Raw genomic sequence first — 13,036 nt, 5'->3', positions numbered from 1 at the left:
CGCAGGCTCAGTAGTTGTGGCGCACGGGCTTAGTTGCTCCGTGGCATGTGGGATCTTCCCGGACCAGATCTCGAACCCGTGTCCCCTGCATTGGCAGGCGGATTCTCAACAACTGTGCCACCAGGGAAGTCCTTCCCTCTGCATTTCAACTTCAATCTTCTGGTTCACTGACCTTTTTTATACAGAGAAAAACTTGGCCACAGCAGCTCCCAAGCTTTACCTTTTACAATTTCAGTCCCCAGATAGAGAAAACCTCTACCTTCAAGGTCCCAAGTTCAAGGATCCCAGGGAAGAGCTCCAGTTGGCCCAGTTGAAGTCAGATCCCTGACCCTGGACAAACCAGCCCTCAACAGAGAACAGGGTACTGGTATATCAAATGACTGCTCCTACAGAAACCAAGGAAATAGGGCTTTTTTGGGCAATTCCCAAAAGATTGAGCAGAAAATCCCACAAATACTGACTAGATTTTTTAATGCAAACTGCTTCCATAAAGTGACGCCAAAGACACAAAAAAATTCAATAAACAAAACAAATTCTTTTAAAAGCTGAAATTCGTTTGGGGAGAAATATCATGAACTGGGTTTCAGAAATCACTGAGCATACATTCATTTGATTTGCTCATTCCAAAATGTTCTTATGGGCCTGTAGTTCAATGCCCAAGTTCAAGTTCCTTAGACTTTCGTTTGCTTTCTTAGGGGATGAAGGGCAAAAGCTTGCAGTGAGACAAAGCACTTTAAAAATACTCTAAGCAAGCATTGTTGCTGAGAGCTTTTCTGCAGCCCTAAGAATATCACAGAAATGAGTACGCTGGGAATTACAGGTCATACCCTGGAGACACATGAAGTGTGTCTGCTCCTGCACTTAATGATGAAAAACACACTCCCACAGGTGACTGGTCCTGTGAAGATGACAAATAAGGAGTGAGAGCGAGGAGGAAGGAGAAGCGGGAGAAAGAGAGAGAGGAGGAAGAGGGGAGGGATGGGAGGCAGAGGGGGGAAAAAATGAAGGAGCAAGATAGGAAAGTTAAGCCAGTCTGAGCTGGGGCACTGCTGTAACATCTTTCTTAAAAAAGTAAGTTTCACGCAAACATTTCACAGTGGAGGTTTTTCTAGATGCTCACACCAATTCTCCTCTGACTTAAGGATCAAAGCTTTCACCAACATCTTCTGAAGTATGTTGGAGGGGGCAGGAATTGCCTAATCGGTCCAGGGATTGCCAAAGCGTGGGCTTATGCTATTGCTTGAGATGACCTCGTGGGATCCCCAGAGGGGTCCCTCAATAACACTACATTCCAGGGTAAAAAGTTACCCCTTTTTGCTTCTCTTTCAATCCCTCTGAGTAGTCCTCAAAGAGTCTCAGTTTGGTGCTATTACATATTCAGCACTTCCCTAAAACCAAGTCTATCCCCTGTTGTACAGAGAAAAAGCAGAGCCTCTGGTGGGTAGGAGGACCTCAGTAAAACTGAATAACAAAGGTGTGTTTTCATTGCATTTAATATCCCAATAACCTTCCATTTTGGGCTAGAATTATTGGTCTTCCTTTTATAGTAGGCATGTAAAGTTACCTTATAAAATTATTTTTGAGTTTTAAAAAGGCAGCAAATTTAAAGAAAAATATCAGGAGTGGTGGTACCATATGTAGCACAGAGACAGAAAATACTCTTTTAGTCACTGAGCACGTATGACTGTGAGATTCCTGGGTCAAAAGAAGACCCCATGTTCCCAACCCGTGCCGATACGGGAGTTAATAGTCAAATAGTTTATGTGGGAAAGAGTGCCGATGTATTCTGAGACCTTTTCCAGAGCTTCACGTATTTTACAGTGAGTCTTCAGAGCTGCTTCTTTCCTTCATTGCAGCATTTTTCCTTACAAAGTGCTTACACTGGTGACAATAATGATTACAACAACTTAGAGTCCTAAAGATATTTCCTCTTAAAATCTTTAGTCTACAAAGATACTATGGAGTCCCTGACAGAAGGGAAGTGTGCCAAGGTGCAGTGTTTGACTAATGGAAAGCAGAAAATGGACTCGAGAACTGCCTCCCCAGTGTATTGTTAATGATAATACACTGGAAAATATGGGACTGTCTTGGGAACTGGCCACCAATGGGACATCCCCCTACGTTTCATGCTGGGAAACTTCATGAGGAGGAGAAGACACAAAACCCTGAAAACTGCTGGTGGAAAAACAGTGACCTATCTCTTGGCCAAATCCTAAAAATAAAAGCAGTAAATGGTAACCAACTGTGGACCCGTGAAGTTATTTTTAAAATCAACCAAAATAAAACAGAAGATTTAGTTTCCATTATGATGACCTTATCAAAAGCCCTGAATTGATTACCTTATTTGAAAGAAAATGTCATTTAAAAATAAAATCCAGTTACAGCCAACAAATAAATAATGTAACCAGAACACTGATTAGTGAGGCTTTCCTGGATTCAGCTTGCAGATTTGGTTTTCCTTGAAATAAAATATATCTTACCTTTCTTTTCCCTTTACATATGAAATCTTGACAATCACCTTTATTACATGCTCCTGTTTCTTTGGTCTGGTTCTTTATTTGAATTTCTCTTCTATTTCCTTATGGAACAGGTCTTTTTAAAATACTACCTGAAAAAAAAAATACTACCTGAAATCCTTTTAAGTAAGAGGTTGCATATTTTGAGCAAGAAGTGGGAGGTTAAAATCACCTTAGGGCATTTATTTAGTACATTATACACACGAGCTCTCATGGGAGGTAGCATAGAAGGAGTATTTTAATTTAATGATCTAACATTCAAGATAACAAGAAGAGGTAGTCATAAGACCTTACAGAATTAACTGTCCAGGCAGATGTTCACAGGCACTGGATGGGGAATATACATGAGTGATGGGGGAGACCCAGTACCAGGCATAGCTCAGTGGTGCTATGCAAACACACACATCTTGGCCAAATGGGGGCAGCTTAAGAGAGCAATCACAGGGCTTCCCTGGTGGCGCAGTGGTTAAGAATCCGCCTGCCCGTGCAGGGGACACGGGTTCAAGCCCTGGTCCGGGAAGATCCCACATACTGCGGAGCATCTAAGCCCGTGAGTCACAACTACTGAGCCCACGTGCCGCATCTACTGAAGCCCGCGTGCTCTACAGCCCGTGCTCCACAACAAGAGAAGCCACCGCAATGAGAAGCCCGCGCACTGCAACGAAGAGTAGCCCCCCCACTCGCTGCAACTACAGAAAACCCGCACACAGCAACGAAGACCCAACACAGCCAAAAATAATAAATAAATAAATTTTAAAAAAAAAGAAGAGAGTAATCACACATAGCTACCACCTGGGAATACAGAGCCCTGCTTTGAATTTTTCCAAGTTGGCTGGAAAACTGATTCTTTAAATGTGATATATCAGATTTTTAACTGTTGGCACTAATTGAAAAATTAAAAAAAAAAAAAAAAACACAATGTGGATGAAAGAAAACATATCTGCAAACTGAATTTGGCCCATGGATTGACAGTTTGCAACCTCCACCATGGAACTAAGCCGTTAAGGATCTCGACTTGGACCTGTCACTCACTGGGGAGTAACCAGAAGAAACAGGATTTACACTGAGTCTTGAAAGAAAGGGAGATTTATATAAGGAGAAGGGAGGGAGAGTGGCAGATATACTACATGGGCAGCAAAAGGTAAAGGAAGCCCCAAAGCAGAAAGGCTCAAGGTCTGTTCAGGAAACACTGAACAGCGTGGCTTGGAAGAAGAAAAACTCGGAGGAAGTCAGAAAACAGGCTTGGAAAGCAAGTGAAAGACAGATTGGACAAGGATTTTGAATATTAAGCAAAGAAGTTTAGGTTTTATCCTACAGGCAATGAAGATTTGGGGCTCTAGAGACTGATGTCATCAATGAGGTTTTCCAACAAAGTGAACCCAATCTATCTGGAAGAGAAAGAGACGGCAGGGGAAGAGACTGGTCAGAAGTTTAGTGCACTACTTCAGGAGAATCACGTAGAGGCAAGAGGAACGGAAATCTAGTAGATGAGACAGACCCATGGCGATGGATAAATTCACAGGACTGATAAATTGTTTGCTCTTTTATTTATTTTCTTATGGATATACTATTTTATTAATATTTAAATTTCAAACAATGAGCAAGCATATATACTGGCCCTAAGTTCAGATTTGATATAAACACAAATGGACAGACAACTTTTAAGGGTGCGATGTATTCAACAATTAGAAACAATCTAGTCGGTGGTATAATTTATCCATTTAAGACTGAACAGAGTTCCTTGGTTGCTGACAGAACCTCCCCTTGACTTCAGACTTGAGACAAACCGAGAGTGTCTGTCAGTATGCAAAACCACTGAATTCAGGACAAACAGGAACAGGATAGGTTGGCAAGAGCCAGTTCGGATTGTGTGGGCCAGTCTGAAGCAGCAGGGTTGGCTGGAGGCTGAAAATGTTGCAGCTGAAGTCCAGGATCTGTAGATTAGAGCAGCTGTTCTTTTTTCCAAACAAGTTCATAAGATGCTTTTCCCAAACAGGTGTATGCTCTTTTAAAATGTCAAAAATAATTCTTCTGTTTGTGACCTTTGACACCTAGTAGGTGTCCTGGTGAAAATATCCAGTAGGACATTTAGGGCCTGAGTTTAGGACACTGTCCAGGGATGCTGATGCAGTTTGGAGCATTAGTCACATAAAGATGGTCCAGGGGGCTTTCCTGGTGGTGCAGTGGTTGAGAGTCTGCCTGCCAATGCGGGGGACACAGGTTCGAGCCCTGGTCTGGGAAGATCCCACATGCCGCAGAGCAACTAGGCCCGTAAGTCACAATTACTGAGCCTGCGCGTCTGGAGCCTGTGCTCCGCAACAAGAGAGGCCGCGACGGTGAGAGGCCCGCGCACCGCGATGAAGAGTGGCCCCCACTCGCCGCAACTAGAGAAAGCCCTCGCACAGAAACGAAGACCCAACACAGCCATAAATAAATAAATAAATAAATAAATAAATAAATAAATAAATAAATAAACTCAAAGTTCAAAAAAAAAAGAAAAAGCTGTTTAAATATTAAAAAAAAAAAAAAAAAAAACATGGTCCAGGGAAAAACTTCCCAAGGGAAAAGTGTAAGAAAGAAGAAGCATAAATCTTGGGAGGATGAGTGCTCAATGTTTATGTTTCTTACAATTTACTCCAAAAACTTTGCTGAATTCAGAAGTCATTAGCCTGAGTTTGTGTGATTGCATGATCTCAAATATCCATATATTCTAATCCTTTCACATCATTGTATGCATCACCTAATTTAAATGTTCCCTTGTATCATGACTGTAAATCTCATCTCTTCAACCTAGGTTATGTTTTAAAGGAAGAAATGAAAGAACTAAAGAAAGGAAGGGAAAGGAGAGAGGGAGAGAGGAAGAGAGGCAGGAAGGATGGAAGGGAGGGAGGGAGGGAGGGGAAAGGAAAAGAAATGAAAGAAAAAGGGAACTTTAGAAGAGATATTGCCCTGTCAGTGATGGTTAAGATGAAGCCCTATTAAATGTCTGAAAATTGCCTGAAGGATCTTTTCAGTACTATAAGGAAATAATACAAGAATCGTCATCCATAAATTCACTTTATAACCAGAGAAAATGAAGCCTCTTCAATCCAGAATTTACCTGACAGCTGCTTTACTACCCAACCAGAGCTTGGATCTCTGAAGCCTTCACACCATGTTAGAAAGATGCCATTAATTAAAAATGCATCCTCCTTAGGGCCCAGAAATAAACTCTAATGTTCATGGTAAATTGATTTTCTACAAAGGAGCCAACATAATTCAATAAGAATATTTTTTTCAACAAATTGTACTAGGACACCTGGATAAGTACATGAAAAATAATGAAGATGGACACCTACGTCATAACATAAATGAAAAATAACCAAAAGTGTATCACAGACCTAAATATAAGAGCTAAAACTATAAAACTCTTTGAAAAAACACACTATGAAATCTTTGTGACCTTGGGATTTCTTACATATGACACCAAAAGCACAAGCAAAAAAAGAGATTAATAAATTAGACTTCATCAAAACTAAAAAATTTTGTGCCTCAAAGGACACCATCAAGAAAGCGAAAAGATAACCCACTGTCTGGTGGGAATATCTGCAAATCATGTATCCAATAAGGAACTTACCTCCAGAATATTAAAAAAAACTTCTATAACTGAAAAATGAAAAGGCAAGTAGCTCACCTAAAATATAGACAAAGGATCTGAACGGACATTTCTCCAAAGAAAACATATGAATGGCTAATAAGCACATATGAAAATGTTTCAACATTATCAGTCATTAGGGAAACACAGATCAAAACCACAATGACACACCACTTCACAACCACTAGAACGGCTATAATCAAAAAGACAGACAATAACAGGTATTAGCAAGGATGTGGAAAAATCGTAACCCTCACACATAGCTCGTGTAAACTGCTCGTGCAGTCACCATGGAAAACAATTCAATAGTTCCTCAAAATGTTAAACAGAGAGTTGCCATATGACCCAGAAATGCTACTCCTAGGTAACTACCCAAGAGAAATGAAAACAAATGTCTACACCAAAACTTGCACACAAATCTTCATAGCAGCATTATTCATAAGAGCCAAAAAGTGGGAACAGCCCAAATGTTCATCAACTGATGAATGGACAGATACAATGGAATATTATTTAGCAATTAAAAGGAATGAAATACTGATGGTGTTACATAACATAGAAGAACTTCAAAAACATTCTAGGGCCATCAGACAAGACCACATATTGTATGAGCCTATGTATATGAAATGTCCAGAATAAGCAAATCTGCAGAGACAGGAAGTAGATGAGTGGTTGCCTAGGGCTGGGGTGATTGGAAGAATGGGAAGGGACGGCTAGTGGGTACAGGATTTCTTCTGGGGGGTGATGAAAATGTTCTAAAGTAAGATTATGGTGATAGTTGCCCAACTCTGTAAACATACTAAGAGCCATTGAACTATGTATTTTAAATAGGTAACATTTCAAACGGATAAACACGTCTCATGGGATGTTACATCTCACTAAGGCTATTTAAAACGTACATCCACACCATATACTGCATGAAGTTTTCAGCACTAGCCAGACAGCACCTGCTATTCTTCTTAGTCTCCTTTCATAAGGACCTTTGCCCCAGTTCTTCCCTTTCTCAGGAATGCCTTGATTCTGTTCAGTACAAACTGGCTCCTGTCATCTTTCAGAAGAGCTTAAATGCTCCTGTCTCTCAAACGTGCCAGGCTTGTTCCTGTCTCAGGCATTTGCAACAGTGCTTCTTCCTTTTACTCTGAAAACTTTTCTCCCAGACCTTTGCATGACTGCCTTCTTTGCAACCTTTTGGTCAATGCAAAAGAGAAGCCTTCTACTTCTGTAGCTCAAGCAGCCCATAGTCACTACTTACCACTCATTGTTTTGTTTCTGGAATGCGTTTCTACTAGGTTTATTTCCATATTCACATTTGTATCAGCTTATGGCTTTACTGTGTTACACACTAGAGCATACACTCCCTGAGGGCCAGAACTCTGCCACAGCTGTCTCCACCCCACCAGGCCTATAATTAAGAGCTGTTGGCCGACCAACTTTTAGGTTGAATGGAGCACAAGATAAGATTGCCTGCTTCAGCCCTTGTAATAGGGTGGGGGAAAAAAGAGAGCCTTATTCCTCTCCAAAACCACCCTCATTCACCCTCACCCCACCAGAAAAAGAACAGCAAGAATTTCCTCAACAACATTTTACACGGAAAACCTCTCCATAAAAGACTAATTTCAGGAAAATAGATTCCTCTTCATCTGAAGGGCCAGCACTGGCTTGATGAAAATATGTTTCAGGAAAACTAATCTCAAGCAAGACCAATGAGATGAAAGAGAGAAAAGCAAATGACAGAGGCCAGATGCCCTTCTAATGAAAGGAAAAGCAAAGCAGAGCCCAAACAATAGGTGTCAGGAAGCCAGACGGTGTTGTACTCAGTTTTTCCTTTCACTGAGGCGTTCTCCAGTTAGCGACCCCCTTGACAAAATGATGATCACTCAGGAAACAAAGAGGTGAATGAAGCAGGGCTTATTGTGGAGTTCTCCAATTTAGAGCTGCCTTTGTGTAGCTAGTTGCAAAGCAACAAGCTCTTCAATATTTAAAAAAGAAAGAAGGACAGAAAGGGAGGAGGAAGGGAAGGAAAGAAGGAGAGGGAAAGGGACAGAGAGAGAGAGAGACAGCAGACCAGAAAAAAAAGGAAAAGAAATAAATGCAAGAGTATACCCCCATCTAATATTCTTTCAGATAAGAAAATCAAAAGAAAGAAAATGGCACCTATTTAGAATTGAAGAAACTTTGTGTAAAAGCACCATTTTTTTTCTTTCAGCTTTTATGTATTTTTTTTTTACATTTGAATCTTTAATCCATTAAGAATTAATTTGGTATATGTTGTATGGGGAGATGCTATTTTTTCCCAGCTTGTCAATTCTCCCAGCACTAGTTTTGAACAATGTATCCTTTTCTTGATAATTTCACCTTTATCATATGTTACAATTTTATAAACATAACAAGAAGAATTTACTGTATAGCACAGGAAACTATATTCAATATCTCATAATAACCTATAATGGAAAAGAATCTGAAGCTGTACACCTGAAACTAACACAATGTTGTAAATCAGCTATCGTCAAATTTTTAAAAAGCGCCCTTTTTTCATCTCCTGAACTATTTATTTCTCTTCTGCAAAAGAAAAGAAAAGAAACAGAGCTAAAGTTAGGAAAACAAAGCCATTCAAATGATGCTGGATTCCTTTTTAACCTAAGACAGTGTTAGTGAACAGCACAGTCAGTAAGAAAAATGTCAGAAGCCCCTCGCAATTTACCTGTTACACCAGGAGAGATGTCACATCCAAATACCTCACTGATACACAAGCCTCAGGCCAGATGCACAAGAGACAGGAAGAGGGAGTCTGGATACAGCAAAACCACCCTTACCATTGTATCCGTGTCTCTGGCATGAACGTTTGCAGACTAGTCTTACATCTGAATGACCACTAAATATTTAAGACCAGCATTCAGGAAGTGTTCTCATGCTCAAACAAGAGGAGACCAGAGATTACAAAAGGATCCTTGCACCTAAGCTCCCACTTCCCCCTCCTCCACCCTTCCCCCACACGTCCCAAGACAGTCTGCCAAGAACAAATTTAGTATCAGCTTATCATAGGCTCTAGACAGCCCTGCAATTACATCCTGCCCTGGCAGGAAACTGAACCTGGCAATCAAGACTCTCTTTTGTCTCTGATTTCTACATCTTGCCTGTTTGGGGAGGCGGCAGAGCATGTGGAATGACCACATGCAGAAGTGACAGTTTCCAAGACCTAGTTTGAGCGTGCGAGCTTGGGCAGCTGGTTGTTAGTAAGGATACAGAGCATCTAACAGTCCCTGGCACCCGGTAACCACTCAGTAGGGGTTAGTTCCCTTTATATAAGGTTTCTGAGATTTTCCGCCAGTATAGATGGGTTTATAATGCCCTAGAGGACAAATGCAAATGGCCAGATGCCCACAGCACAGCAGTGGTTAAGAGCACAGGATTAGAATTCAAGATCTGCATTTCTGGGACTCCTCTGGTCAAATTCCTCTTCATGACCTGAAAACACCTTAATACTCAGGTTTCACATAATGACTCTCTTCCAACCTCTTGACACAAAGGGGGAACTGAAAACTTTTTGTCACACTGGGTTCCATGCGTCCCCGACCACCATTTCTACATATTACAACATAGGAAGCGAATGCTAATGTTTGTAAGAATTTCTAAGGGAAAATTCGGGCAAACGTTTCCTTAAGAACATGGTGGAAGACCTGCCCATTTGGTTGGCTTCAAGTGAGGACAAAGAGTTAAGACTAGACATCATCGCAGGTGATCATTTGTGTCCCAGGGGAGGTAATAAAAGGGTCAGAGCATCTCCTTCCAAGAAAGTCACACGTGTCATTACGCTTGTTCCATCCTCTGGCCTGGAGAGCCACACCAGCTCTGGAGCCAGGACCGCTCAGATGTAGAAAACCAAATCCCCCCATTGCCAGGAGCTGTGGACACTGGAGACCATTCACATGTTGCTGGCATAACTAGGTTACAGCAGTGACAAATCTTTGTTTTCTTATTGTTGATTACATGTCTTTGAGTTTAAAAGAATTCAAGACCTACTCTAGAGAATAAACCCAACTCTAATTTGGGCAAGATTTTAAAACAATAGGTTCAAATTCCAGCTCTATAACATCCTAGCTGGGAGGCCTTGAGGGAGTTTTTTGGTTGTCCTGTGCCTCAGTTTCTCTATCTATAAAATGGGGATAAGAGCAGTTCCCACCTAATAGTACAGGTTCAAGTGATACTATACACACTGTATAAATGATGAGACACTGCATGCAAAGTGCCTGGCCCAGAGTGATGGCACCTTATGATGGATGGTGGCTACAGCATCTTAGGCACTCTCCCAAAGAAGGACCAGACAGTGAAAATACACTTAAATTACCTGATGTCCCAATAGTAATTTGGCCTCAAGGAAACTTGCCCAGCCTGCTCTGAGATTGAACCCTCTTGATCAGATTGATTAAAAACAATAAAAGAGACATTATCAAAAAAACTGTTTAACAAAATATGGAAGGACTTCTATCAAGTTCTATAGTTGAATTCCAACTAGACAACAACAACTGTTTCAAAAAGAAAGGTTCTGGGCTTCCCTGGTGGCGCAGTGGTTAAGAATCTGCCTGCCAATGCAGGGGACATGGGTTCGAGCTCTGGTCTGGGAAGATCCCACATGCCACGGAGCGACTAAGCCCGTGAGCCACAACTACTGAGCCTGCGCGTCTGGAGCCTGTGCTCCGCGACGGTGAGAGACCCGTGCACCGCGATGAAGAGTGGCCCCCGCTCGCCGCAACTAGAGAAAGCCCTCGCACAGAAACGAAGACCCAACACAGCCAAAAATAAACATAAATAAATAAATAAATTAAAAAAAAAAAAAAGGTTTTATTTCTTGTTACATAAAGTTACCTTATATTATTTTTCTACTTTGTTCACAAAAGAGAAAAGGGAGAAATATGCTGAAGAGAGAAAACAATCTTTAAAGTCTTTGAGTCAGTCAAATGCTATTTGGCAGAAATCAAATGCAGTACAAGATAGTGAGGAAGCAAAACCATTGCTTCTGAACCAGGGCAAATAAAGCAGTTTGCTTTGAGTTTTGAATTAAGAATCAAAGGTTATCCACATGGGAAATCCCTGTTTTAAAGATTTCATGCCTTGAGTTTCATTTTGCCATGAGTTGGAACACACGTACAATTACTGTATCAACTCCAAACCTCTTTATTTCCTAAGAGAAATATGATTTGTCACAAACTAATTTTTCTTATCTCTGAAAAATAATCTATACATATTCCCACTATTTTAAACAAGTTCTGATAATATAGTTTTAGGACTTGGATCTATAGTTCTCTAAATTCTCTAAATTATCGAAATATCTCTGGATCAAGCCAGACCATCAGAAGGCTATGAACCTGGGTTATTCTTGACTTCAGAGAATCATATTTTATCTTTACACCCCTGGCTTTTATCAAAGGCTGATACAAGAAACACCATGATGACAAAGACAAATGTACAAGGGTACCCACCGCAGCACTGTTCACTGTAGGAAAAGGTTAGAAATATTCTAAATCAATAGGGTACTGGTTAAACGGATTATGATACATCCATACAATAGAATACCATGTGGATATTAGAAGAAATGACACAGCTTTATAAGTACTGATATGGAATGACTTCTAATATATATTAAGTAAAAAAATAATGTGCAGAACAACATATATAGTGTGCTCAAAATTGAAATACACACACACACACGTATGCGCTTACACACATACAAACATGATTGCACATCTTGAAATCAATGCTTGTCTCTCAAGAGAGAATCTCAGAGACAGTGATTAAAGGCAGACAGACAGACCTTTTCACTGAATACCTTTGCATACTCTGAGTTTACCACATGTGTCTTTTACATACAAAAAAAAGTAAACCAAAAAATAATGGCTGTTATGAAGTTCATTCTGGTGGTGTGTGTCACAAACACCAGCTCTTTAAAACGCTAATAGGTGTCCCACAAAAAATGATTTATGCTCTACCCATCTTGGGGTTTCACAATGCATATTCTGATAGTAGAGTCTCTGAGAAGGTCTGCAATCTAGAGTCTGTGTGACTTAATTTAACCCAACATTTCCCAAATTTCTTGATCATAGAAACTCTCCCCCACCCGTTTTTTTGAAGGGCATTTTCTCTGAACACCACACCTTGGCAAGTATAACACTGCAGCATTTATTTTTTAAAGCCTTTGGTCACCAAGGTATGCACCATCTCTGATAGGTAAGAATTTAGCAATAGGGTTACCTTTGTTTACTCTTAGGAATGACTGTATTTCCTATGCTGTAATCTTAAGAAGTCTGTATTGAATTGGAATTTTTTTACACCTTGTCTGCCAGGAGGCACCGAGCAATGATGTCTCAACTTTCTCGTCCTTAGGATGGGCATATCAGCACCAACTTTGTGGGTAGTCGCGAGATTGAAATTGGATATCTTACATAAAAACGTCTCTCATAAGAGACCCATAAGAGAGATCCAGCACTTACGAGCCCCTGCCAGACTTCTTCTCATCTAGGCAACAGTCTCAGAAATGCACACTGTTATTCTCAAGAGGCAGTGAAGTAAAGATCAAGGCAAACCCATTAGCATCACTGATGACAACACCGGGGAGCCTCAGGGGGTGCGGTGGACGGTCTTTGTACGAAGAGCAGAGTATTTTAATCATCTCTGTTGCTTGTGACCAGAAAGGTCAGTAGAGGAAGAATATCTGGGGGTGAAGGCAAGGGCAAAATCAGCTGTCCTAATCACCATGATTCAACGAATATTTTTCAGGCTTTGGAAAGATAAAACGCAGTGGTAAAGGAGGAAGCTCTCTTACCTGCAGAGACCATTCTATTTGTAAACATTATCCAGGAGTCACACTGACAAAGGCCTAAGCTTGGTGTATATC

At 40.7% G+C, this 13,036-nt stretch overlaps 1 protein-coding gene across 5 annotated transcripts in view; it reads right to left on the bottom strand.

Moving 5' to 3' along the window:
- The window catches only part of FRMD4B (FERM domain containing 4B), a 339,770-nt gene that overhangs the window by 272,218 nt on the left and 54,516 nt on the right, over window positions 1-13,036 (bottom strand). For 3 of the 5 annotated variants that reach the window (XM_068557491.1, XM_068557496.1, XM_068557492.1), the window contains exon 2: window positions 2,481-2,608. The exons of 1 other annotated variant lie outside the window; for it this stretch is intronic. The gene's annotated coding sequence lies outside the window, so the exon portion shown is untranslated. The remainder of the gene's footprint in view (window positions 1-2,480; window positions 2,609-13,036) is intronic. One more of the 5 variants, XM_068557494.1, reaches the window with a different exon arrangement.

This window comes from Eschrichtius robustus, chromosome 12 (assembly GCF_028021215.1).
Source record: "Eschrichtius robustus isolate mEscRob2 chromosome 12, mEscRob2.pri, whole genome shotgun sequence".
Taxonomy (NCBI): Eukaryota; Metazoa; Chordata; class Mammalia; order Artiodactyla; family Eschrichtiidae; genus Eschrichtius; species Eschrichtius robustus.
This window is presented reverse-complemented; position numbering and strand designations above follow the sequence as displayed.